Source organism: Vulpes vulpes, chromosome 12 (genome assembly GCF_048418805.1).
Source record: "Vulpes vulpes isolate BD-2025 chromosome 12, VulVul3, whole genome shotgun sequence".
In the NCBI taxonomy this organism is placed as follows: Eukaryota; Metazoa; Chordata; class Mammalia; order Carnivora; family Canidae; genus Vulpes; species Vulpes vulpes.
In genome coordinates, this window is record NC_132791.1 from 108,759,672 (window position 1) to 108,785,656 (window position 25,985).

General features: G+C 45.9%; 1 protein-coding gene and 1 long non-coding RNA gene across 6 annotated transcripts in view; one reads left to right on the plus strand and one right to left on the minus strand.

Moving 5' to 3' along the window:
* Positions 1 to 1,053: 1,053 nt before the first annotated feature.
* Positions 1,054 to 24,315, minus strand: LOC140594677 (uncharacterized). The gene is made up of 3 exons (XR_011995770.1): positions 24,177 to 24,315; positions 6,279 to 6,399; positions 1,054 to 1,504 (listed from the first exon to the last, which is right to left on the minus strand). It is a non-coding gene; the product is annotated as an uncharacterized lncRNA (long non-coding RNA).
* KIRREL3 (kirre like nephrin family adhesion molecule 3) overlaps positions 24,059 to 25,985 on the plus strand; it is a 547,594-nt gene continuing 545,667 nt past the window's right edge. For 4 of the 5 annotated variants that reach the window (XM_072729378.1, XM_072729381.1, XM_072729380.1 and 1 more), the window contains exon 1: positions 24,160 to 24,296. The gene's annotated coding sequence lies outside the window, so the exon portion shown is untranslated. Of the gene's footprint in view, positions 24,297 to 25,985 lie in introns of all 5 variants that reach the window. The other variant, XM_072729379.1, reaches the window with a different exon arrangement.

A 25,985-nucleotide genomic window follows, 5' to 3' on the forward strand; every position in this document is an offset into this window, starting at 1 on the left:
GAACACTTCTCCACCTGGAGAGCTCCATTTGCAGAAAACCACCATGCCTTCAAAATCACTAGATAAACCTCAACTGGATCTCTCCCTAAAACTGGTTCCCCTACTTCTTCAATGATACCCCCTCTTCCAGCGAGCCAAGCCCAATAACTGGACATTATTTTTCAATCATTTCTATCTTTATTCACTAGATTTTAAGATCCTCAAGTGACTGTCATGTTTATCCTTTCTCTTTTATTTTCATTAACATCATTCCAAGCCATGACCCAATTACCTCATAGCCAGATTACTGCAATGACCTCCAAACTTGTCTCCTGTCCATGTAAATTCAATTTTGTTCCGCCGCCAGTGCCCTAAAATCATCATTCCCACATTCGCTACCTTTGGTAGCATCCCCCAAAGGCGATGTCCAATATCCGTAACCCCGTGCTAATAACAACTAGCATTTACTTAGTTTTCTGAGCTAAAAGCCTTACCGGAATGCTTTTTTTAAATCCTGACAACCCCATGAGGTTAGTCTTACGGACAAGGAAATGACTTACCAAGAGCTGGTAAGACTCCCATCCCCAGTAGCTTCCTGCGAGTAGCTTTAAACAACCACACTACATTGCCTGCTGGCAAATTTAAAATTATTTAATCATATACCAGCTTGGTGTCCTCTGTCCTCTTTCCTTTCCCCCTCATTCCTGCATAGATTGGGGCTTTATCAAGACCCACCTGGGCCTTGGTATTCTTTCTGCTGCTCCCCCCACCAGTGCACACCACCTTCCGACACAACATTCAAATGTACCTCCATGTTATTTGGGTCCCAACTCAAACTCAACCCCATACATGTCACTAAAGCCAGAATTATCACTGAAAGAAATAGATGGCCGTCCTTCCTGGTCTAAAACTCCTTTGCCTGGGATCTGAATGTCCGGTTCCATTGCCCATGTTAACTGGCATTATGGGCAAATGGCCATAAGGAAAAAGCCAACACTCCCACCCCATCCCATGAACAGGAGGTCCCTTCATCTCTGATTTGAGAATATTTCAAAGTAATGCAAGCAGACACAGTTCGAGGCATTGTTTTTCTTTTATTGCTTTTTAAAGATTTTATTTACTTATTCAAGATAGAGAGAGAGAGAAAGAGAGGCAGAGACATAGACAGAGGGAGAAGCAGGCTCCCTGTGGGGAGCCCGATGTGGGACTTGATCCCCGGGCTCCAGGATCATGACCTGAGCCAAGGCAGAAGCTCAACCACTGAGCCACCTAGGCGTCCCCAACGCATTGTTTTCCAGTGTTTTATGTGCACAGGACCTTTGTCGGCTCCCTATTCTTTGTTTTTAATAAACACTCAGTAATTATAATAATAGGCTGATTTCCAAATGTGCCACGGTTTCAGAGAACAAAGAGTCCAGATATGTGTCCTGCCCAGAGAAATCATGGACTTATTGAGCATTTGGTCCATCAGGATATCTTCTGCTCACTGAGCTTTCTTCAGTTGGTCAGCTTGAGTTGCTGTGTTCTGCAGAGAGCAGGAAAAGAAACAAAGTTGATAAAGACAAGCTGTCTCTTCTGTTCTTTTTTGTATAATGAAAGGCCAGCAAAAAACAAAAAGCAAACAAACACACAAAAATTTCTTGGAATTGGAAAGGAATTTAGACATCATCTAGTCCCACACATTCATTTCGGAGATAACAAAACGAAGGCTCTGGGCAAGAAAGTGTTGCACACAGAGTCACACACACACATTCACACAGTGGCAGATCGGTTTTGGAACCTGGGACTTTGAGTTCCAGTGCAGATTTTATTTATTTGTTTTTAAATATTTTATGTATTTATTCCTGAGAGACACCGAAATAGAGGCAGAGACACAGGCAGAGGGAGAAGCAGGCTCCCTGCAAGGAGCCTGATGCAGGACTTGATCCCAGGACCTTGGGATCATGACCTGAGCCAAAGGCAGACGCTCAACCACTGAGCTACCCAGGCATCCCCAGTGTAGCTTTTAAATTCCAGTTCTACTTAATGGGATTATAGGCTTATAAACATAGTTTAGCCACGTACTATTTCTGGGATTCTGTGTTCTTAATTCCGCAATGCAGAAAACAGGAATGATTACATCTATTTTGAAGGATTGTTGTAAAACTCAAAGTCAAATGGGAATAAGTAGTAAGAAAGAATCTAACACATAACAATTGCTCAGTAGAAGTTCATTTATTTGCTCAAGTGATTAAGTCAGCTGATATGAAGGAAGAATCTAGAAAAGACATATTTTAAGAAATAACTGAAAGATTGGGTATCTAAGCACACAAAGTTTCTGAGAAGCTGAGAGAGCTTTGGGATCAGGGTGGGGAGAAGGGGAGGGAAGAGGGGTATGTTAAATGGTAAAGGTGTCTCGGCTGTTTGTTTTTTAAAGAAAAGGTGTGTGTCAGCTGGGTGACTCATGAAACACTAATTAAATTTTTGCTTCTTTTTATCCCGCAAAACAAAACAAACCACTTTTAGCAATGCCAAGCTTTCTGGAGACCCAAGAAAATAATTGCCTGAGTCTCACATTAATTGCTTTAAAAATTAGTTCTAAGTTTTAGTTTTGGCTTTGTTTCTCAAGATGTTAAATGAGTACTAGAACCGAGTCGTGGGTTAGGTGATGACACCTAATCCAGAAGGAGGAGAGGCAAAACTGTGGGGACTTCTTCCCAATCCTGTCACCTTGTCTGAATATAAGATCTTGTCTCCTTGCTGGGGGTCTGTGCAGCACTGGTGAGTGCCATTCCTGGTCCTGGAGCTGAGATGTCACACCCAGCTCTACCCTAGATCTGCTAGAGGCCCTTGGAAAGCAGTTTCCCTGTTTCTCTTTCTGCCCTTGTCTGTTTGCTCTGGAGACTGTCAGGCTTAGACCAAAGTTTGTGAGTGCTGATGTTAAATGATCAGGATAATTCTGATCTTGCAAAATGTTCCAAGATTTTTAATTACGAAAAATGTATATATGCAGAAAAGTACAGAGACTCATTTAACAGATGACTCATGTGTCACTCAGACCTGACATGGTAAGGGATTTTTTTATTCTATCTACTTTAGAAAAAAAATAATTGAAAGCAAAAATTTAGATAAGGCTGAACCCCCCACGCATCCCATCTCCCTCCCTCCCCGAAGATAATCATCTTGCAGTTGAAATTCAGCTCTATATTGTTTATACTTTCACTGTTTATACTCACGAACAATATAAGTATTAATTTATTCTTAAATTTTCTATAAATGATATCATCTGCACATATATTTTTGTAACTTGCCCTTTTCACTCAGCCTTCGGTGCTGGAGATTTATATGTGTTGACACATTTGAATCTAATTCGTTTTGTTTCAGCTACTAGAAAATATTTCTTTGTATGTACAGACTACACTTCACCCGTCACATTATTGATGGACATTTAGCTTGTTTCCAATTTCTACAATGACTAATAAGGCTGAAATGAATATCCTTGATCATATCGGCTGGTGTACATGTGCAAGATTTTCCCTAGGATATACATCCAGAAGTCAATTCCTGGATCATAGGGCATTCATATTTAGCTTTACTAGATATTGACAAATTGTTGTCCAAAGTGGCTGCACTAATTTATGCTCCCATCTCCAGTTTATGACAGTTCCTCTTTTCTTTTTGGTACTCGATATTACAAGAACTTTAATTTTTTTTCCTAATCAAATTGGCATAAAAATGACCTTTCTTTGTTTCAACAGGTATTTTCTTTTTTACACACAAGTTTACACATCCAAAAATGTATATCAGCTATTTGAATTTCTTCCTCTGCATATTTTTTGTTTGTATTTTCTTTCAATTTCTCTCTTTTTTAAAAATATGCTTGTAGAAAGATATTTTCAATATTCTGGGAAATAATCCCTTCTTGGTCATGCAATAATGGTTTCCATGTTCCTGGACTCTCTGTTATTTCTGCTGGACCCAAAGAGTCAAATGTGAGAGCAGCCATGGATTAGCCCTCATGTTCAGCTACCCAGGTACAGTCTGTATGGAATAATCACAAGAGATCTCTAAAGCAATATGGCAGAGTGCCTACAGCACTGGGTCTCAGAAGCCCTGGTTTTCCAGATTCAGTTTGACCCTTGATAATCTGAGAGTTTTCAGGCCACTTTTTTTCATCTATAAAATCATAGTATTAATGCCAGCCTCAAGGAGTTTTGTGAAAAAAATATAAAATATGCAAAAGTGAAAATACAAATGTTAGCCATTATTAGTAGCAATCATTCAAATACAAGATCATTGTATTAGTCTGTGCAGGCTGCCATAGCAGAATACTATAGGCTGAGTGACTTAAATAATAGAAATTATTTCTCTAGAGCTTGAGAGGCAGGGGGTCTCAGATCACGCTGCCAGCATGATCTAGTTCTAGTGAGAGCTCCCTTCCTGGCTTGCAGATGGCTGCCTTCTTGATGCATCATCACACAGGGAGGAGTGCAAGCTCTGATGTCTCATCTCCTTCTTACAAGGGCAGCAGTCCTATCGAATTAGGGCTCCACCATTATGACCTCAATTAACCTTTATCTCCTCTTCATAGGCCCTATTTCCTCCAAACACAGTCATCTTGGGGGTTAGGGCTTTAGCATAAGAATTTTAAGGACATAATTCAGTCTATAGCAGTCATGGTACACTGATACCCACTCACTTATTTCCAGATGGACCTAAGTTTCTTAATTTTTCGTCAGGACTAGTTGGGAACACCATTAATTTTGTGAAGAAGTTTCCTCTGGCTTTCTCTATTCAAAAGCATTACTGTTATCAAAGCAAAGGTTTGCCATTTCTGCGACTGTCGTCCATAAGGGACAACCCATGCCTGTCAGCTTAAAGGTGGTTGGCTAAACAGCAGAGCAGCATTATTCACAATAGCCAAGATATGGAAGCAGTTCAAGTGTCTGTCGATTGAGGAATGGATAAAGAAGAGGTGGTGTGTGTGTGTGTGTGTGTGTGTGTGTGTATACAAGCACACACATATAATGGAATATTATTTAGCCATAAAAGTAATGAAATCTTGCCATTTGCAACGACACGGATGGAGCTAGAGCGTATTATGCTAAGCAAAGTAAGTCAGACAGAGAAACACAGATACTATATGATTTCACTCATAAGTGGAATTTAAGAAACAAAACAAATAAGCAAAGGGGGAAAGATGAGAAAGAATACACGTAAGAAACAAACTCTTAAAGAACAAATGTATGGTTACCAGAGGGGAGGGGGGATGGGTTAAACAGGTGATGGGGAGTAAGGAGTGGACTTCTTGTGATGAGCACTGGGTATTGTATGGAAGTGTTAATCATTATATTGTACACCTGAAACTAATATCACACTATATGTTAACTAATGGAATTAAAATAAGTAAAAACTTTTTAAAAAGTGATTGGGTAAAAAGACTAGATCAGTACTCTCCAAGAGAACTTTCTGTGATGTTAGAAAGGGCCTATAAAACCTATACTCACACAGTAGCCACTAGCCACACATGGATCCTGGGCAGGTCACATGGGACTAGAATCACTGGAGAATTGTAATTTTGATTTTATTTAATTTTAGTTAAAAGTAGAATCAGACCAATAAATACAGAGAACAACCTGATGGTTGCCAGAGGGAAGAAGGATAAAGGGATGGGCAAAAAGGGTGATGGGGAATGGGAGGTGCCAGCTTCCAGTTATGGGATGAATAAGTCACAGGAATAAAAGGCACAGCACAGGGAATACAGTCAATTTTTCTCGTAATAGTGTTGTATGGCGACAGATGGTAGCTATACTTGTGCAGAGCACAGCATAACGTATAGAGGTGTTGAATCACTATGTACACCTGAAATTCATGTAACGCTGCGTGTTGACTATACTCAAATAAAAACATTAAAAATAAGTGAATGAATGAATTCAATGTAAAGAGCCATACATGGGTAGTGCCTACTGCAGTAGGTAGTGCGGATCTACGTCATTTGTACTCCCATCGTGAAGTTACTACTGCAGCAGCTGACTTTTCCTCCCTTATCGCGTGCTCTCAGATCCTGGATCTGGTGCCAAATGGTGCCTGGTGTCTCCCTGTTATTTAACGGGAATATCTGATGGCCTAAAGGAGCAAGAACAGAAGTTTGGGGCTCACAGAATTCCAAACTAAGGTACAGATGTGCAAGGGCTGAGGCTTAGAAGGTCAGGAGCAGTCGGAAGGAAGGAAGAAATTCTAAGGGGAACAGTCCCACCCAGAAAGTACAACACTGATGTGTGCCTTGAAGGTCAAGCATTTGCTAAACATCAAATTTTTACCTTTCTCAACTTTTCTTCTACTTTCAGGGAATCTGTGAAATAATCCTTAACCATAGAGGGTTTCCAGATTCATAATGGAGAGGCCCCCTTGCAGCCCCTCAGGACTAAAAATCTGATGTGCCTGAAATGAGAATAGAAAAAAAAAAAAAGAGTCACTCATTATTTCAAAAGTTTTCAGCTTTTAAAATGGCTTTCCCGGAGATCCCTGGGTGTCTCAGTGGTTTAGCGCCTGTGCCTTTGGCCCAGGGCGCAATCCTGGAGTCCCAGGATCGAGTCCCATGTGAGGCTCCCGGCATGAAGCCTGCTTCTCCCTCTGCCTGTGTCTCTGCCTCTCTTTCTCTCTCTCTGTCTATCATGAATAAATAAATAAAATCTTTTAATAAAATAAAATGGCTTTCCCTGGGTCCCAAACAGAAGAGGAACACAGAGCAGAGACAAGTCAGTCACCAGACCTGCCATCCCCAGACCCTTCCACCTCAGGCTCCATAATCTGCTCCCAGCTCTGGTTAGGATGCCGCATGGAAGGTTTGCAAGTGCAAGTCTCCGGGTATCTGAAACCAAGAGCAATCAGTTCAAATGAGCAAGGTCCCCTTGGTTCATTCGTAAGAGAGAACAATATCCTAGATATTTATGGAAGCTGTGATTCCAAATCATTAGTCAAGATGGAAGATGGGCTGGTCCAAATCTGGTCTTGGAGAGCAAAAAAGAATACCAGCTTTCTGACACAGTGTTTAGAATCTTGAAACCTACCTCTCCAAACACTGAGGAACCTGAGCTCCACCCCCCCCCCATCTCTTCTCTTTGGCACACACACACACACACACACACACACACTAACACACACACCAACACACACTCCCAAATTGTATTTACTGGGTTCGTGATTTGGCAAATGCCTTTGTGTGCCGGACAACACAGGCGTTCGAATTATGAGAACTATCTATTGCGTTCAGATCAATAGGAAAAGCCCACACTTTTTTTTTTAGCTCAGAAAAAGCTTTCCATTTGCTCCCCTAATAGCCTTGAACATTTGTGCCAATAACCGGGAGGCCAGGATGAACTGTCCCACAGACTGAGCAGGGAGGTGGGACAGGAGCCGCGGGTACACCTTCGTACAAGCCACCAGAGACTTAAAGGTTCGGAGGTCCCAGAGGAAATCTCCCCTTCCAAAGTGTCCACTCCCTAACGAAGTCACCCACACACTCCCTCCTGCATTCCAGGCATTTCCGAGGGCCACCAGGTGGCCTTGCCCAAGTGCCCTCGCTCATGGCTGGGGTTCTCCAAGGAGGTGTCAGGATCCAGATTACTACAGTGACATGATCTGGGCCATTTTGGAGAGTAACAAAGCCTGGAGAAATCCCAGTGAGTTTTCCAGAGTCTTATTCTCACCCTACTATTGACTTGGTGAGCCCCAATCGCTGTTGTTATGCCTCATGATATGTTCTGGCCCCCCCGCCCAAGAATAAGAATAGCCAGCCACATCTGTAGAGCCTGTACAGTTAATAACACGCTTTCCTGAGAATGGAAAGTGCCCTCTCCCACCAGCCAGCCCCACTTGGGCCTTGGGAACATTCCTTAACCTGCCTCAGCCTCCTATGGCAGGAGTCATAACAGTAACCCCTCTCATATGGTTATTGGGATATGTGAGGGAGAGTTCTCCTTCCAGGGGCCTCCACAGGCATGCGCAGGTGCTGAATGTGATTCCCTGCCTATATTAAAACTTCCAGAAGGTGAGGTAGCACTGTTTCTCACCACCTCTTCTCTCACCTAGACTCAATAACAACAAATCATGATGGGTTTAACACTATCCATGGTGGCATTTGGCCATGTCTTGCACCTGTAAGTTTGAAGAAAAAAAAAAAAAGAAAGGAAAGAAAGAAGAAAGAAAGAAAAGAAAGAAAGAAAGAGAAAGAAAGAAAGAAAGAAAGAAAGAAGAAGAAAGAAAGAAAGAGAAAGAAAGAAAGAAAGAAAGAAAGAAAGAAAGAAAGAAAGAAAGAAAGAAAGAAAGAAAGAAAGAAAAGCAACGACCTCACTTGAGCCGAACTATGGAGTGAGTGGAGAAGAGCTCAGGGTGGCACCGTCTGTCAGCCGAGCCCAGTCTGGGTGCCTTCTGCAGCTCCCCATCACCTTTTTAACTTGCTTTTTAAAGTCACCTGCACAACAGTGTGGGCCTCTGAGGGTCCAGCCTTGGGGGGCCCCAGGCCTCCTCGTGGCTGGCAATGACTCCTAAGCCTGGCCCTAAGACCCAAGGTGTCCCTGTCTTACCCACAGAACCACATTCCCATGAGCACTTCCAGGCTTTGTCCCCATGCCTGGCTGACCCCATAGCAACAGGCAGAGGCAGCTGGGAGCAACAAAACTGTTTTTAATTCAGAAGACTTGGCACATGTTCTCCCGTCCTCCTATCAGGGCCTTTGGGGGTTACCAATCAACAGCCCACTTGGTAATTCTTCCTGGAGGTTCCTAAGACTGCATAGGGCATCCTAGTGAATATGCTAGAAATCCTATCTGTGCTGAGCAGGGCCGCGTCCACCTACTGGTGAGAAGCAGGAAGAGACCCTCAAAGCAAGGCCAACTCCGTGCAGGAAACAACCAAGAAAACCAGCCCCGGATCATCAAAAGAGAAAGAAAACCAGACAGAGAAAGGCACTTTTAAAAGGAGAGATGCGATGCTTAGGGGTAAAATTCGCTTCCAATTATCATTGCACATGGGAGGTGTAGAAGTAGAAGGAGTTTCTTTCCAGAGAGGCCTGAATTTAAGACATCAGATTCAAATGTTAGAAATAAGGGGAGGTGCGGGGCGGAGGGGACGTGGGAAAATCAAGCAGCACAAAATAATTATGGGTTGTAGACAAGCTGATCCTTACTGTCTCCTTAGGTTTTTTTTTTTTTTTTAATTGAAGAAAAATCGGGTCCAACTTTGTCTTTATGGGAAAAGGAAAAGTCTGGCCAGCAGCAAGGATTTACAAGGCAGTCCAAGGGACCTGGTGCCCTGTGTGCTGTGTGTCGTAACCCCAATCATGACACCCTACCTCGCAGGGGCCCAGCCCGCTCCCCACCGCAGATCTGCAAGCAGGAGAGCTATTTTTCCCAGTGCATATGTTGATATACAGAAAGGAGGGCAGCGCCACTCCTGCAACTCCTGCGACTCCGTGCAAGCTGTCCTATTGAAGCTCCGTTTCCTGTCAATCTTCCTTTTTTTCCCCCCATGAAGCTTTAATTTTTTGCCACAGCACTTTCTGCGTTTTAGTTTCCTGCAAACCTCAGGAAATAGCCTGAAATTAATATCGTCAGATGCTTCTAAAAGTGCTGGCTTGGCGGCATCGCGGAACGCTTTTGGATGCCGGGTTTTTTTTTTTTTTTTTTGGATTAAAATATACCAGTTATGCCCCCATTGTTTGTAAGAGAGGTCTGTGCGTAGCATTGTGTCTGGGATGGGACCGCACGGAAATGCCGGTTTAGAAAAGTGGGAATGGAGACCCGGCTTCTCAGAATGGGCAAAGGCGACAGGTAAATAAACTGGAAGAGCCAGCCGAGGAAGACACACACCTTCTGGGGGGTCAGAGGGCGTTCTCAGCACCCCAGCAGCGGGGAAACTGAGGCCGGGACACCTTACTCTCATGTTCATGTAGAATTTTTAAGCCTTGGGTACGACCCTAGTGCTCTTGTGCTGCAGATCTGGCTCCAGAGGGAAAAAAATGTGTCATGAGAAATAAAAAGAATAAAGAGATCATTTATTAGCCCATATATTCTGGAGCTAGTATGGAGCTGGAGACGGGTGCACCCAAATCCTAGCTTTTCTCACTTCTCGCAGGCCCTGGGGGCCAGGTTAGCAGTTGTGAGAGCCAGCCCGGCCCCTATCTCGCAGGCGTGACACTTTAACCACATCCCTGCTCCCTCGGACTGTAGTTTCTCTGCCTGTCCACTGGGGCGAGGTGACATGGTCTTCCCACCTCATCGTGCAAGGACATCACAACCATGAACTTTTCACAGCCGTGCAGGCATGCTGTGGGTTCTTGAGGGGGAGCGTGTGGCATGAATCGAAGTTATTTTTATTATTGTTGGCTTCTGTGTCTATGACTTCCTAAGAGTGTTAGATGAGGTCACACTATTTCAACATGTCCAAAAAAATCTATTTTGAAACCTTTGTAATATTGAAGAATACTCAGTCTTTTTACATCCTTTGTGTTTTATTCACCTTTCGGATCAGCCAGCTACAGCTTCTCCCTCTCCGGCACGCAGCCTCCATCCGATCAATCTGGGAGACCTATTGATTGCACAACCAACTCTTTGTTCTGTGTCTCTATGCCCCTGGTTCAAGTCCTCACTGCCTTCTTTCTCTCCAAGTGTAGAAACCACGTAATTGGCTTTCCTACTCTGGGCTCTTACTTGTGTGGGCAGTGTCCACATTACCTCCTGCCATCTTCCTAATACATTGCTCTAGTAGGGAAACAGTGGGGCTCAATGGTCCTTCAGAGAGCTTCTAGGAAAACCCGTATATTTTTAAAAATGAGGACACTGTTCCCAGAAAGGCTACATGAATCACCCTGAGTCATCTTGCTAACCAGGGGTCAGAGCTGGCTGTACTAAAAGCAAAGTCCCCCTAATACCAGGTCCAGACCACTTCTTATCAGCCCTCGGTGGTGCCACATACCTCAGAGGATAAACTCAAGCACTCAGGCACTGGACTAGTACATATGCATCTTCATGTAACAGAAATAGGGTTATTGAGGCTTAAAAATCAAGGTTCACTTTTTTCACATAAAAGGAAGTTTCAGGGTGCCTTGGATGGCTCAGTCGGCAAAACGTCCGACTCTTGAATTCAGCTCAGGTCATGATCTCAGGGTCGTGAGATCAAGCCCCATGTTGGACTCTGTGCTGGGTATGGAGCCTGCTTAGAGTCTCTCTCTCTCTCTCTCTCTCTGTCCCTTCCCACTGTGTGTGTGTCCATGCACACACGTGCTCTCTCCAAGCATGGGCTTTGCTTCATGGTGACAAGATGTCTGGTCCACCTTCAGGCCTCAAGTTCACAGTCTAGATGGGAAGAAGCAGAGGCAAGCAAAGGGCTAAAGGCATGAGCCAGATGAGTCCTATTTGATCAGTCCTACGCTGGCTCTCCCAGAAGCCCAGCTAGTGGGCTTCTACTAGCCCATTGTAGGGCAGACTTAGGTCACATGATGCTCCTCTAGCTGCAAGCGAACTGGGGAGTTTCGTGGTTTTAAATGGAAACAAAACAAAATTGGGTTCTGTTAGTCAGGGTACGAGGATAATGACCGCTCAGCAGGTAACTGGCCATCCCAGCCCCAAGTACGTTACTGTTGTCACTCAGATATTCTCCGGTTGCACCCCCACCGACTTCCTTGGTCCCACTTCTTCCCATCCCTCGGCACCCGCTCCGTATCCCAGCCACCCCAAGGCTTCCCCGCCCCTCCCCGGCAGGTGCCGTGCCTTTCCCACCTTTCAGTTTTCTCTCACCGTGTTGCCCACCACTTCTTTAAATTCACCTCTCCTTTAAAGCCCAGCCGAGACGCCGCTCCACTCTTCCTAATGCTCGCAGGTGCAGTCAGATGTAACCTCCGACTTTTCTATTCTTTCGTAACATATTGTATTTATCTCTACGAAAGCACTAATCACATCCCACTTGGAACTATCCTTCGCCGTGCGCACATCTGCCTCATCCAGCAGAATGTAAGGCTCAGATGAACCAGGATCGTATCTTGTTTATCTTCCACACAAAGTTTTAAGACACTGTGTCCCACAGTAAATGGCTCAGTGTTTATAATTGAAATAGTTTTTCCCCCCATTTTGCTTGCTTAGCTAATGACAGGTGCAAATGAACAGCTCATAAAACTGTCTAAATAAAAAAAAAACTGTCTAAATAGAAAGGCTGGGGCCTCTCGTCCCCCTGGGATAGCCTAGCACTGCCCTCTTGGAGGCAAAAGGGTGAATTCTGGAATTCTTGTCCAGCCTGTGGACTCTACGATCCTGTTGGACTCTACGATCAGGACTCTACAATTCAGTGACTGGTGGCTTATTCTGCATTCTTCAGGCTCTAAGCTCATGATGGTGACATGGACCACCGTGGCTTTGCCCTTTTGATTTGATCTGAGCCCTTGAACCTCTGCCAGGTTTTTCTGCGGTGACCTGCTTTCATTTCCAGTCTGAATCTTTATTAAGCTAAGTGACGGCTCTTCCCTGCATCCCCTTCCCACCATCACACCGCCGGGACTCATTCTCTGACCTTCCTCACTTTGCTCTGTGCCCTGAGGTGCCGACTATGTGGCATTTATCTCCAGATTCCTTTTCGTCCTGATGTCCAGTTGGATTCAGCCATCAAGAGTCACCAGAAAGAGATGAGAGTACAGGAGGGGAAAGAGAAGGGACAGTATTTCTTCTTCTGCTTGCTTTCTTCTTCAGGGCTAGGTCTTGGTACTGGCAGCAGCCTGTCCCTCTAGGACTAGAGCTCCTGCCAAGTGGCACTCCCCATGCTTCGGTTGTCAGAGGCTCCAGTGACACTGGTTCCTCCATTCACTACTTCAGGGCTAGAGCAGTAATGGCTTCACCACTATTCCTCACCCCTGAGAGCCCTAATACCAGCTCTTACTGACTCCCTTCACCCTGCCCACACCTCTACACATAGTCTATGAAATTTCCTTCAGATTCCCAACTAAGCTATTTAACGCCAGGTTGCAGGCTAGTATGACTACCTAGGCCTTTGCTCCATGAACTGCAGTAAACTTCAACATAACAACTAACCTGAATTTTTTTTAAAGGTTTTAATTAGGGATCCCTGGGGGGCTCAGCGGTTTAGCGCCTGCCTTCAGCCCAGGGCGTGATCCTGGAGTCCCAGGATCAAGTCTCACATCAGGCTCCCTGATGGATGGAGCCTGCTTCTCCCTCTGCCTGTGTCTCTGCCTCTCTCTCTCTCTCACTGCGTGTGTGTGTGTGTGTGTGTCTGTGTGTGTGTGTGTGAATAAATAAAGTCTTTTAAAAAATAATAAAATAAAGGTTTTAACTATTTATTCATGAGAGACACAGAGACTGAGGCAGAGACACAGGCAGAGGGAGAAGAAGCAGGCTCCCTGCGGGGAGCCCAATGCGGGACTCTATCCCAGGACCCCAAGATCATGCCCTGAGCCAAAGGCAGACACTCAACCACCGAACCACCCAGGTGCCCCTCAACTAATCTGAATTTTGAACTGGCTCCACAAACATGCTTTCTTTTTTTTTTTTTTTTTTTTTTTTAATGATTTTATTTTTTTTTTTTTAATTTATTTATGATAGTCACAGAGAGAGAGAGAGAGAGGCAGAGACACAGGCAGAGGGAGAAGCAGGCTCCATGCACCGGGAGCCCGATGTGGGATTCGATCCCGGGTCTCCAGGATCGTGCCCTGGGCCAAAGGCAGGCGCCAAACCGCTGCGCCACCCAGGGATCCCCACAAACATGCTTTCAATGATAGTCTCCAGAGAAGCCCTGGGCAGTGTTTTCCTTGCATTCTCCAAGGACTGAGTGAAGCTTCACCAAAGACTCGGATCAGATGTTTGTTTCTACAACTGCACTATAACTTGCATATCCAAGAATTAACCTCCTTCTCTGATCAAAACAAACAAACAAACAAACAAAAAACGGCACCTGTCCTAGGATGGGGAGCAGAAGATATGTGCCCAATGGATATTAAAGTCTCTGGTTAATTGGATCTAAAAGCCAATGAATTAAAGAATGTTTTCCCAAAGATTTCATCTCTCTCCAGAGTCGAAAGGTTTGAATGTGGAGAGCTGATCTAATAAGCATCAGATGGTCTCTCTGAACTCAGGACAAATCCTTTTCTGCTTTGTTTGTGCACTCCTGGGTGGGCTGAGAGAATGGAAGATTCTCCCCCCGAGGGGCACCTGAGAAACTCAACCTCAGGCACGTAGAGGGTAGAGACAGTCTTTTTTTCTTGCCTCTCTCTCCCTCCTTCTCTCTTTCTTTCTCTCGCTCTCCTCCCTCCCCCCACCACTCTTTCTTTTTGCAGAAAAGGGGCAATGGTAGAAAGAATATGACTAAAGAACTTTGTAAAAAAAAAAAAAAAAGAAAGAAAGAAAAGAAAAGAAAAGAAAAGAAAAGAAAAGAAAAGAAAAGAAAAGAAAAGAAAAAAAGAACTTTGTTCATTTTTGCGCATAGAAAGTGATGAATAATTCTGGGATTGATCGTGATGAGTTCGAGGTGAAGGCTGTCTCGCTCCCTGAGGCCTGCTGATCATTGTTTGCCTGTGTGTTTCAGGAGTTAATTTTCGGTCCCGTTTTCATTTCCTATATTTTGGGCCAGATTTAAAAGCCTGGAGTCTCAGTCTGGCTCATATTTTCCCCTGCGCCTTCATCCTTTCCCTTATGCCCCCTCTCCCTGACCAGGACAACGATTGCCGCTTCACTGGGAGCCTGGATCAGATATGAATGAAAGAAGCAAGTCTTCCCTTGGAAAGCAGAGAACAAAAGGAAATGAACACTTCCATTTCTGTTTCCTTGAGGCATATTAAAGCAGACTACTATCTTTGGAATCTAAGAGATATATTGTTAAATACAAAGAAGACATAATTGCAGAATAATGTATATCATGAGTGGTGTCATTTATGCATGTGTATATCGAGCACTTGTTCTTAGATACATATATAAGCACAAAACAAAAGACTAGAAGAGACTACACAAAACAGTGGTTATCTCTGGGAGTAAATTTGGGGTGAGGATTGGTGAAAGAAATTATTCACATTTTACTCTGTATGCTGTAATATTTGATTGCTTAAAGTGAGATTGTCTTTCTTAGCTTTTGCTTACATAAGTAATATATGACTTCAATCACCAGTGGTGCATTCTTTAAAAAAAAAAAAAGTTAGGTCTTTTCTCTTTTATGTTCTACAAGGAAGAACCAAATCAATTTTTTTAAGTTAAAAAAAATTTGAGATTTCTTCACTTGAAATACATTCTCTATCTTGTTGGGGTGTCACCGTGCTTCCTGGTGATGATTTAAAATAGATAGTAATGAATCATCTTCCACAGCAAGTTTGACTCAGTCAAGTAAAAATGATTCAAAGGAAATCAAAATTAAGAATTAATCTCATTCTCTATTACAATTTTGCTTCACCTACCAAGTTTTCTGGCTTGTGTTCTGGGAGATGGAACATGAAGTGGGGAATAGGGGGCAGTGGGTATCAGTGTCTCTAACTTTAACTGGAATTCAGGTCACACTTGAACCCCGTCCCCTCCTGCTCCAGCTGAGGCCTTTGCGACACTTCCTGTCCACCCTGCCCACAACAGACACTCCCTTCTCAGAGCATCCGTGTCACTGGATGACTGTCAGCTTACCTCAAAAGCTCATATTATTGGCCTCTATGTCTTACTAGACTGGAACAGACTCTCTGAGGACAGAGCGCAAATCTTTATCATCTCTATGCTCCAGCACCTGCATCTAAGGCCTGATGCAAAGCAGGTGTTCAATAAATGTGCCACTTGAATATTTGAATAAGTAAATGGTTGGGTGAACAAAACAATATGTCTGATTTGTGTCTCCACTTGTATTGGAAGGTACTTGTGGACAAGGACCAGTGTCTTCAATCTTCCAAGTCCTCTATAGTGTCCTAAAAAAGGTAAGCATTCAACAAATATCTGTTTATCAATCCCTCCTACTTTATTTTAAGATTTTATTTATTCATAGAGAGAGAGAAAGAGAGCAGGTGGGGAAGCAGGGGGGTGGTAAAGAGAGAGAAAAGAATCTCAAACAGACTCTATACTGAGTGCATACAGAACCTGACGTGGGGCTTTATCTCATGATTCAGGGATCATGACCTGAGCTGAAACCAAGAATCAGATGCTTAATTGACTGAGCCACCCAGGTGTCCCAATCTTTCCTGTTTTAAAGCACAATAAGAAACATTCACAGTGATTTATATTTCAATTTTTTGGCCAACCTATTGACAAGCAAGAGAAAAAGAGATGTATTCTTTCCCTCATCATAGATAATTCAAACGAGGTACCGAAGAGTAGGAACTGTTGACAAAAGAAGAGAATGGAAATTCACCTCCTGACCTTTTCAGGCTATTGTCTCAGGACTTGCCTGTTCCCCTCAAGAGCCTACTGCTTTCTTACTGTGTACTTTCTCCTCCCTTTCAGGAAGCATGCTAAAGCTCAGTAGAGAGCCTGTTGCTGAGTGATCTCTGAATTTCAGGTAGTTAAAGTAGAAAGTGGCACTTCATAATTATATAGTAATGGCATAATTATCTGAAGGTACCTTATAATTACATCCCTTCTCCCCAAGCTCCTTGAGCTACTTCAACTGGGATCCATGGTTCCTGTCCCCTTCCTGTCCTGTGTCAGTGCAATGCCACTGGGCCAACAGTAAGCATTTAGCAGGGATGGTTGTATCTTAATAAAGGGGGAACCCTCCAGTGGATTCTCTCAACAACTCAGAACTCATGGGCTATCATGGCTCCTATGTGGAAAATTTCATTTCAAGTCATTCTGCACATGGCGCCAGATAAATGAGATGGGAGGTTGAGAGATCATTGCGAAGCCATTAAATCTAGATGCTTCTTCAGTATTATCTCAAAGGGACTCTGTGACCTCGGTACAGCATCCTGAAGAGCACCCCCGGACTGCCACATGCAATTTGTCCTTATTTGTGATTTCTAATCCCTTGACAATCAGATTTCCTATCCGTTTAGCTTTGAAAGAAAAGAAAAAAAAATCACCACCATTCTCCACCAAAGAAAAATATCTACATTTTTCCTTCTTCCTGAGGTTGGAATATAGCTCCAAACTGACAACCTCTGAGCAAGCAACACACCCAAATATAAGGGCAGAGAGTGAAAACAATCAGCTCAGGGGGGAATAGCAAGGGAAATTTCAGTCAATAGCATACATCACCCGCTTTGAAAAATGGCTGTCTGAATGAACACCCCGTCTCAAGAAAGGAAGGGCCAAGGGAGTCATTAATGAAAGCAAAAAACTCAGTTTTACATCTCATTCAAAAGATGGATTCACTGTACTCCTCTCGATCCAGGTGGGTGAGTTAGTTTAGTGTGGAATTTGTCTGCCCTCGCTGAAAACTCCGGTTAGGCAATGAATTATTCCAAGTAAATTAAGTGTATCGATCCCCTCCCCTTTCTGACACTTTGCAGATATTGCTATCAAATCATGCTCCATGCAAGTGTCAGTTTTTGCCACACATCTGAAAAGGGGAGCAAATATTCTCTTGAGTTTCTCAGAGCCTAATAAGTACTCGTGAGTCACGATAGAAGTGGAGGAAGGACCAGACAATGAGATTCCCCCTATGAGGAGACTGGGTGGTTAACCATGGAAGGGTAGAGCATTCAGTTGATAAGAACAAGGTCATGGGTATACTCCCATACTTCTCAGGTAGTACCAGGCCCTGGGCATGGGTTGCATCTGGACTCTGGCCCATTTTCATGCAAATGCAAGTGGAACCATAGGGGAAGATCAGCCAAAGAATATGGAGAGAAATTGAGACTCTATCACAATTCTGGGAGAACAATCAAACCCCATAGGCTATGAATAGGACATAGCCTGAAACTTTTACCAACTGTAGTAGTCAGCCTCTTTCAAGGTGAAGGCGTGAATCATTTCATTAGGGGCCTCAACTGGGGTTTGCTTCTTTGATGATAATTTTTCTTTCCCATCATAATGACCAGACTCATCCTTTTCTGAATGATAAATTCTTAACCCAAAAAGAAAAAAATATATATATTTCTCTGTCTTATCTAGTTGAGCTGTCTTTTTTGGCCAAGAGCTACCATACAAAGACTGTGGAATGTATTTCAAGGATGAATTGTCTAAAGATGAATGGTCTGGCTCAGATATCTAACAAATGTATACTATAAAGTATTATTTTCATCCACATTAAAGTCCCTTATCGCGTTATGAAATACTTATGGATGAAAGAATGTGATGTCTGAATTTGCTTCAAAATAATCCAGTGAGATGGGAGGAAGCAACGAGGAGAGATGAAACAGAATTGGCCGTGGCTTGATCATTGTTGGGGCTGGGTGATGGTCCATGGGAATTCTAATACCAGTGGTTCTCAAACATTAGCAGGCATCTGAATTATAAGAAGGCCTGTTAAAACATGGATGGCTGGGCCCCCACCCAGGCATTCTGATTCCAGAGGTTTGGGGTGGGGCCTAAGGATTCGCCTTTCTAGCAAGTTCTGAAGGGGCTGCCGATGCCGCTATAGCACCCAGGAAACTCACACTGAGAACCCCTGTATTATACTATACCTTCCATTTCTATACAATTAAAAAAAATTAAGGGGGACTGAACTGGGCTGGCACAACAAAAAAGCCTGAGAAGGAGTTTCTGCGTTTTCCTGCTCTCACTCTCAGACAGACGGCAGCCTAAAAGAGACAGAAAAGAGACACAGACAGCAGGAAACAAAAAAACACTGAACAATCAACTTAGTTAAAACTGACTGAGTTTGGAGAAACCCCTGTTGGCTTTCTTCATATGCTTTGAATCTGTGTCCATATAATTGTTATGGAATGTGCTAACCTCTCCACTGGTTTGGGACCGTGCAATTAAGTAGTCTGAATAACCAGGAATTCTAATTGTTCTTTTAGTACAGGAGCTAGAGTTGGACTGTGTTTTATACAGAAGGATGGCACCACTTCCCGTATTTGCCCGAGACTTGGGTTTAAAATGTATAGTCAGAGATCTTTCCCTCAGGTTTTTCAGATGTTGGTTATGTTCCAGATAGTTCTAGATGATGGATACGGAATCCAGCTCTCCTTGGGTCTAAAAGCATCAGAGGATGAAGAAAGAAAATCTCAAGCTTGAGATTGGACAGTCATAGGAAATACACTGGGACTTTTTCAGCCTACCTTCATTTATTTATTTTTTTGAGATCTTATTTCTTTATTTTAGAGAGAAATAGGGAGTGCAAGTGGGGGGAGTAGTAGGGAGATATGAGAGGGAGAATCTCAAGCAGACTCCGTGCTGAGCATGGAGCTCGACATGGGGCTCAATCTCATGACCCTGAGAAGCATGACCTGAACTGAAACCGAGAGTCGGATGCATAACCTACTGAGCCACCCAGGCTTCCCATTGGCCTAACTTTATTTTGTTTAGAATCAATTGCTGTGTGCCAGGCATGGAGCAATATACTCTGCAAAAATAAATCTCCCCAAGTGGTCCTTGACCTTGAGGATCTGACGTATAGTGTCCAAGGTAGATATTTAAGTAAGTAACTCTGTTAATAGTTCTATAATAAGAGCTCATAAATGCTGTGGAAACTCAGATGAATCAGCTGCTCATTTTTGACTGAGGGGAGGAGGAGGGGAGCAAACTTCTCATGGGATGAGAGTCCAACTGATCCTTGAGCAATGGACACCTATTATTAGGCAAAAGGGCCAGTGAAAGAGGAAAGGCATGCCAGGAGAAGAAATGGCATGAGAAAGGTAGATAAAAGTTTAAAGTGGCTTCTGCCTCTAATTCATGAAGAATCGTCTGACATAAGGGTGGGTGGTGAAGGAATGGGCTGGCAGTGAGACAGAAACAGTATGTTTGTTTGACAAACCCCACATCACGGGATGGAGACTTTATCTCCTTTCATAGGGAGCACGCACATTTTTAAGCACAGGGAAGATATTACAGAACTGAATTTCAAACAGACATATGTGGTAGAGCAGTGGGTGAGACTAGGCAACGAGCTGAGGGGGCTATGGATTCAGGCAGAGGTGATGAAAACTGGATCTCGGGCTCCAGAGTTCAGAATATTTAGGGTAGGAGACCCATTGTGAGCATGTTAATAGGAAAGGTGTGTGTGTGTGTGTCTGTGTGTGTGTGTGTGTGTAAAGGTTTGAACATCCATAAACATACATAACTTCATAAAGATGGATGTGCGACTTTTATATCTATCTATAGATAGATTTTTTTTTATGGACAGAAGGAAAGAAGAAAAGGGAGGGAGGAGGCAGAGAGAAACCCAGGAAGGAAGGGAAAATAGTGTACACAATAAGCAAACAAGAGAAAAGAAAGTTTGTCCCCAGGGAAGGAAGCTGGACGGACCTTCCTAGTGAGGTGCATCTGTTCCCCTGGCTGCTGTAAAGGTTTACTAAATTCTAACATCGGCCCAGGGGGTATGGGCATGTTTGTATGGGGAGGGGGTCATGAGATAGAATAATGGGGGAAAAGAATAAAAAGCAGCATAATTTCTGAGACTTTGAATACCACAAATGAGTCATCAAGTGGAATTTCACTTTGTCTTTCCATATTTCCACAATTAGCCTATTCATGTACACAAAAAGAGCACACGGCACATTCCAAAATGACACAAGACTTGTTCCAGGCACTGAAGAGGGATGCTGAGACTCGCCTTCCCTGCCATCCCTGGAGCATGGACAGAGGTCCTGGCCTCTGCACTCAGCCGGCGACGAGACAAGGCATGGGGGCACCACCACCTCCTTTCATAACGTTTCTCATATCTTTTCTTCCCTGTAAATTATACTCTCTAGGCGTTTGCTGGGAGAGATAATGCTGCTCCCATGTGAATTGAATACCCAGTGCCCTGCATGCATGAGTGTGTCAAGGCTAACCAGGTCTATTGTTCTTAAACAGTGCTGCCAGAGAATTGTCTCCTTGTGCAGAATGATGCTGAGGAGATAAAAATATCTTTCATTTCTATAGTGCTATGCATCTTAAAGTGTGTTCCACATTTTGCAAACTATATATAGGCTCAATTCATTACCCATCCCCATAAAATACAGCCAGAGCAGTGGCAGGCACATGCCAGATGTTTGACAATGGTTTAATAACGCAGCAAAGAATAAGTTAAATTGGATTCAGAAAACAGGAAATAGGATGTGGGGCACTAGGTAAAACTTTGCCATTCATTCACCATTATGTGTTGAGTGCCTACCACCTGCCAGGGCAAGAGCTGGTACACAGTTGTGAACTGGGGAGGCCCCGCCCCTGCCCTCTTGGACCTTCCTATCCAGGAAGATCCACGAGCAGACACATTTTCTAGTTAAGTATGGTTTGTATTAAGACCGAGTTAAAAATTCAAGGTGTCATGGTCCTTACTACCTTTAAGGGGAGTCTTTACAATTAGCCACCCTGGCACCAGCATTCCCTTCCTTTGATAAAAGGTTCACACCGAATGTAATTAAGGGATGTACGTTGAAGAAAAGCTGATTCTGGGACCCAGAATCCTGGCTGGACGTGGGGCACGGCTCTGGGAAAAATAAGGGGAGGAAGGAAAACACCAGCTGAGCAAGTTGCAGAAAGACCTGAGGACAGAGTAAGAGGAACATGGAAGAGTCTGGGGAAAAGCTGTACCCAACCCAAGCAGAGGGCTGCCCGTAGATTCCACGGTGGCCATTTGTTTGCTCATGGGCGAGGATCAGTCACCCCCAATCACTTGCCCCGACACTGAGGGCACTGTGCAAGTGCCTCCAAATCTCTCCAGCCCGAGAGATGTAGCCTCTGGAGAGCAGGCAACAGAGTTTCAGGACCGGGAAGGATCCTAGAGAGCCACTGTCTCAAATCCATCATTTTCATAGATGAAGAGAGACCTGCCAAGATTCATTAAGTGGCTGCAACAGTTCCGTGTGTCCAGGCCAGACAGAGCCCGGTCAATAGGCCCGCCTCACTTAGGATCCCCTCACTCAGGCTCGGTCTTAGGTGAATCCAGGGAGACAGTTTCATCGTGTCTTTGGGGGATGTTTTCAAAAGCTGCTGACCTGGTCCTCTGGGCCCTTCTGCATCCCTGTGAAGAGACTGACCACAGGAATCAGGGTTTACCCTCTTATAATCCACCTCCACAGATATTGTAAAGAAATCTGGCTCAGATAATGAAAAAGAAATCGGCTAGAAGATTGTGACTGTCCAGCTGAGGCAGGCTGCCACCCAGGAAGGACCCCTGAAGACCACTTGGTCTCTGGATGTATATGCGGCTTTGAGCTCTTATTAACTTACCCAGGACGGAGAGTCATATTACCCTAAACTCCCAGAAGAGGCCTGCTCAAGATGAGTTTAAATCCCCGGACAAGAAGGTATTAGCCAGTACTGGCAGGATATATGAAAAACAAAGGGAAATGTGGTTTATAATGTATCTGCGCAACAAATATTGTGAAGAGGCATTAAGCAGGAAATTCTCCCCTCATGATGATTGCCTGTCTCGTACAACAGCCTCCCCCTCTTCACCTCTTTATTCAGGGTAAAGGCACCTCGAGAATACAAGGAGACAGAGAGAGAGAGAGAGAGAGAGAGGGTGCCCTGCCATCAAGAGCAGTGGTGGGAGAGCGAGGAGGGCAGAGCAGTACAAATACAGGACCCAAGGTTGGGGGTGCTGTCTGCACCTCAGCCCCGCAGCTTCCTGTAGGACCTCAGGCAAGTGGGCCTAGGCAGACCCACCTAGAAAGGATCCCGCCTGACAGATGACCTCCAGGGCAATTTCTGTCTTATTAAAAAGCCAATGAGATGTTTCATAAATTTTCCCCCAAAGTATCCACCTGTGTTTACTTCTTCCAGCTAGAAGACAAACTTCTTCCCAACTACAGACATATGTGTATTCATTCCACGCCTCTTTATTAAGTCCCCCCCCCCACCCCTGCAGGCCTTTGCCCAAATGGAAGTAATAATAAATACTACAGACATCCAAGGGAAAGAGGTCCCTGGAAAGTAGTGACCAGCTAGGGTGTGCAGGGTCTGTAATGAACTCCGGCCCCCCAGGGCACCGAGCTGCAGCACCTCCCACCCCCGCACTGCTGCACCTGGACCCCCTCCTGTCTCCCTCTCTTTGTCCCAGACCTCAGAAAACTCTGGGGGCACCCGGCTGCCAGGAGAGCAGGGCTTGGAAGCAGTCCTGCGGAGACTTGGCCCTTCCGAAGCTTCTTGGCCAGCGAGCAGCAGAATCTGGAGCCAGCCCCCGTTCCCTGCAGGCTCCGGCCTCCGCTAGCTCTCGGCGGCCAGGGCCCGGCGGCTCAAAGGACACAGGACTGGGCACCGAAGGCCGGGTGGGGGGTGGGTGGGGGCTGGGGCTGTTGGACTCGGCCTCCCGGGCTGCGGTCCAGGAGCGGAAACGCTGGAGAGGATGCCACCTGCTGGTGAGGGCCCTCGGCTCGCGCGGTGGGCGCCGCGGAGGCCGGCGCCGGGATGTGCAGAGCCAGAATTGGGGCAGTTTTCCAAGTGCTTGGTTTTCTGCCGTCCCTTTAGGGCTGTCACCTCCACCGGCCCTGCCCCGAGCCCCGCTGCCTCGAGTCCCGCGTTCGGGACGCGCAGGGTCCCACAAGGCGGGTAGGTCTTCCTCCTCCCTTCCCTCCCCTCCTTTCCCCTCCCTGCGCTCCCCACCCCTCCCCTCTCTCCCTCCCCTCTCTCCTCTCCCCTCCCTCCGCTCCCCTCCTCTCCTCTCCCTCCGCTCCCCTCTCCTCCCCTCTCCCCTCCCCTCCCTTTCCTCTGCTCCCCTCCCTCTGCTCTCTTCCCCTCCCCTCCCTCCCCTCCCCTCCTCTCCCCTCCCCTCCTCTCCCCTCCCTCCCCTCCGCTCCCCTCCCCTCCCCTCCGCTCCGCTCCCCTCCTCTCCCCTCCCCTCCGCTCCGCTCCCCTCTCCTCCCCTCTCTCCCCTCCCCTTCCTCCCCTTTCCTCCCCTCTCTCCGCTCCCCTCCCTCCCCTCCCCTCCGCTCCGCTCCCCTCCTCTCCCCTCCCCTCCGCTCCGCTCCCCTCCCCTTCCTCCGCTCCCCTCCCCTCCCCTCTCTCCCCTCCCCTTCCTCCCCTCCCCTTCCCCCGCTCCCCTCCCCTCGGCTCCCCTCCCCTCGCCTCGCCGCGCGCCCGCAGGTCTAGGACTCTGCCCTCCTCTCCATCAGGTGGAGCCGTCCGCGCCGCCCGCCGCCCGCCCCCCCGAGAACCGCGCGCAGGCACCTTGCAGCGCCGGGAGGTTAACCGAGGCCCCGGAGGAGGTGAGGCCCCGGAGCGGCGGGGCGGAGGTGGCCGCGGCCGTCGGGGCTGGCGCCAGGGCCCGGCCGGCTGTGGGTCCCGCAGGTACCGCTGTCGTGCTCTCCGCCCCACGTGGTGGCTGCCGAAGGTTGCCGTGGTTTTTCCGGCACTCGGGCTTGAAACGCCTCCCGGTCCTCTTAGAGGCAGGCGGCTCACCACTTAATCCAAGCTTTTTTTTTTTCTTTTTTTTTCCCTTCTGCCGGGGACCGGAGGCTGCGGGGAGGGGGCGGAAGGGGGTTGGGGGGGGGGGCTGGGAGGAGTGGAGGGAACAGGCCCAGCTGGCTTGGTGGGGATTTGAGCCAGCTGCAGGGTCGTGAGGCCAGTCTCAGGGACCCGTGCGAGGGCCAAACAAGGTCCTGCCAACCCCGGGTTCCCACCATCCCTCTCCTGTCCGAGACTGAGTGTGTGTGTGATGCGCACACGCCCCTACGTGGGCCTGATTTCCGTGTGTTGCACAGTTCACTAGCTTCACGACCCTGGTTTTGTAATATTTCCCTGGGGCCTGAATTAAGCAAATCTGGGCCCCAGGCCACTTAGGAATTAACAGGCAAAATGAAACAGCAGCTTAAAAGATAAATGGTAGTTAAAACGTCCGGTGTTGCTTTGCGAGGCACAATCTACATTCTAATATTATGAGTCTCACCCAGTGCAAGGCTTGCCTCAGGGCTGGTGCCCAGGGCTTCCATCCCCCCCCCCACCCACCCACCCGGGAGACTTCATGGAGAGCTCCTACTAAAGTTACAGCGCTCCGCATGCCATGTTCTCACTCTTAATATGTTGTCTGGCATAGGTTGTTAAGAATCATCCTCCGTCTTGTGCATGTGTTTCTGATCTGCCCCTTTTGTTTCGCTCTATTCTCTGCCATCGAAGCAGCGGGGCTGAGGCTGTGCTGACACTTTGCTTCTGTACCTTGTTTGCTCATTTAGCGGATGGGGGCCTCTTTGGGGTCCTCTTTAGTTTCTGTTGCTCAGCATTTCTTTTCTCCCTCAAAGCTTGCGTACACGTTTCCCTTTGATATGTTTAACAGCCTCGAAGGGATGCAGTTAAATAAACTATTAAGTTAAGAATAGAAAAGTCAACAAAGCAGACACCTACTAATTTGTAGATCTTTGATGTCAACTACCAGATGTAAGCTCCTACCAGCGCCCGCTTTCCTCACTTTTCCTCGTGGGGCCCTACTTCTCTTTTTCTTGTTCCTCACTACCAAGGGATACATTTTTAAAGTTAACATCCACATGGAAACTTGGAGTTGGAATGTGCCTCCAAGTCAGTAAAATCCCCAAAGTATGTAATAGTGGATGGAAGGAAGGCTGAGAGTTTCCCAAAAGACCTCCCCAAGGTCCAGTGAGTGAAGAAAGCAATGACTGATTTTATGTTGAAAGGCACACATCAAGAGGGCATCGTTCATTTTCCCCCCTTACTCTTTAGTCCACCCCTTTCTTCTGTAAAATGCTGCATATTATATGCAGTTGTAACTATCCTTATAGTTTGTATCTTAGGTGTATTCTCTGCTTCCACACCAAACTGTGAGCCCCTGAAGACATGGTCTGTTCCCTGTGATTTTCATTACCCCCAGTGCCTGCTTAACTCAAGTATCTCTATCTAAACATCCATCAAGGAAATAGATGTAGATAAATTCACTTTGTTACCCTTTAGGAAAACAGAGTTGGATTTGAGTGTGGGCTTCAGGACAGGGGACAGACCTGAAGCTTCTTCCCAGGCAGTTGCCTATGA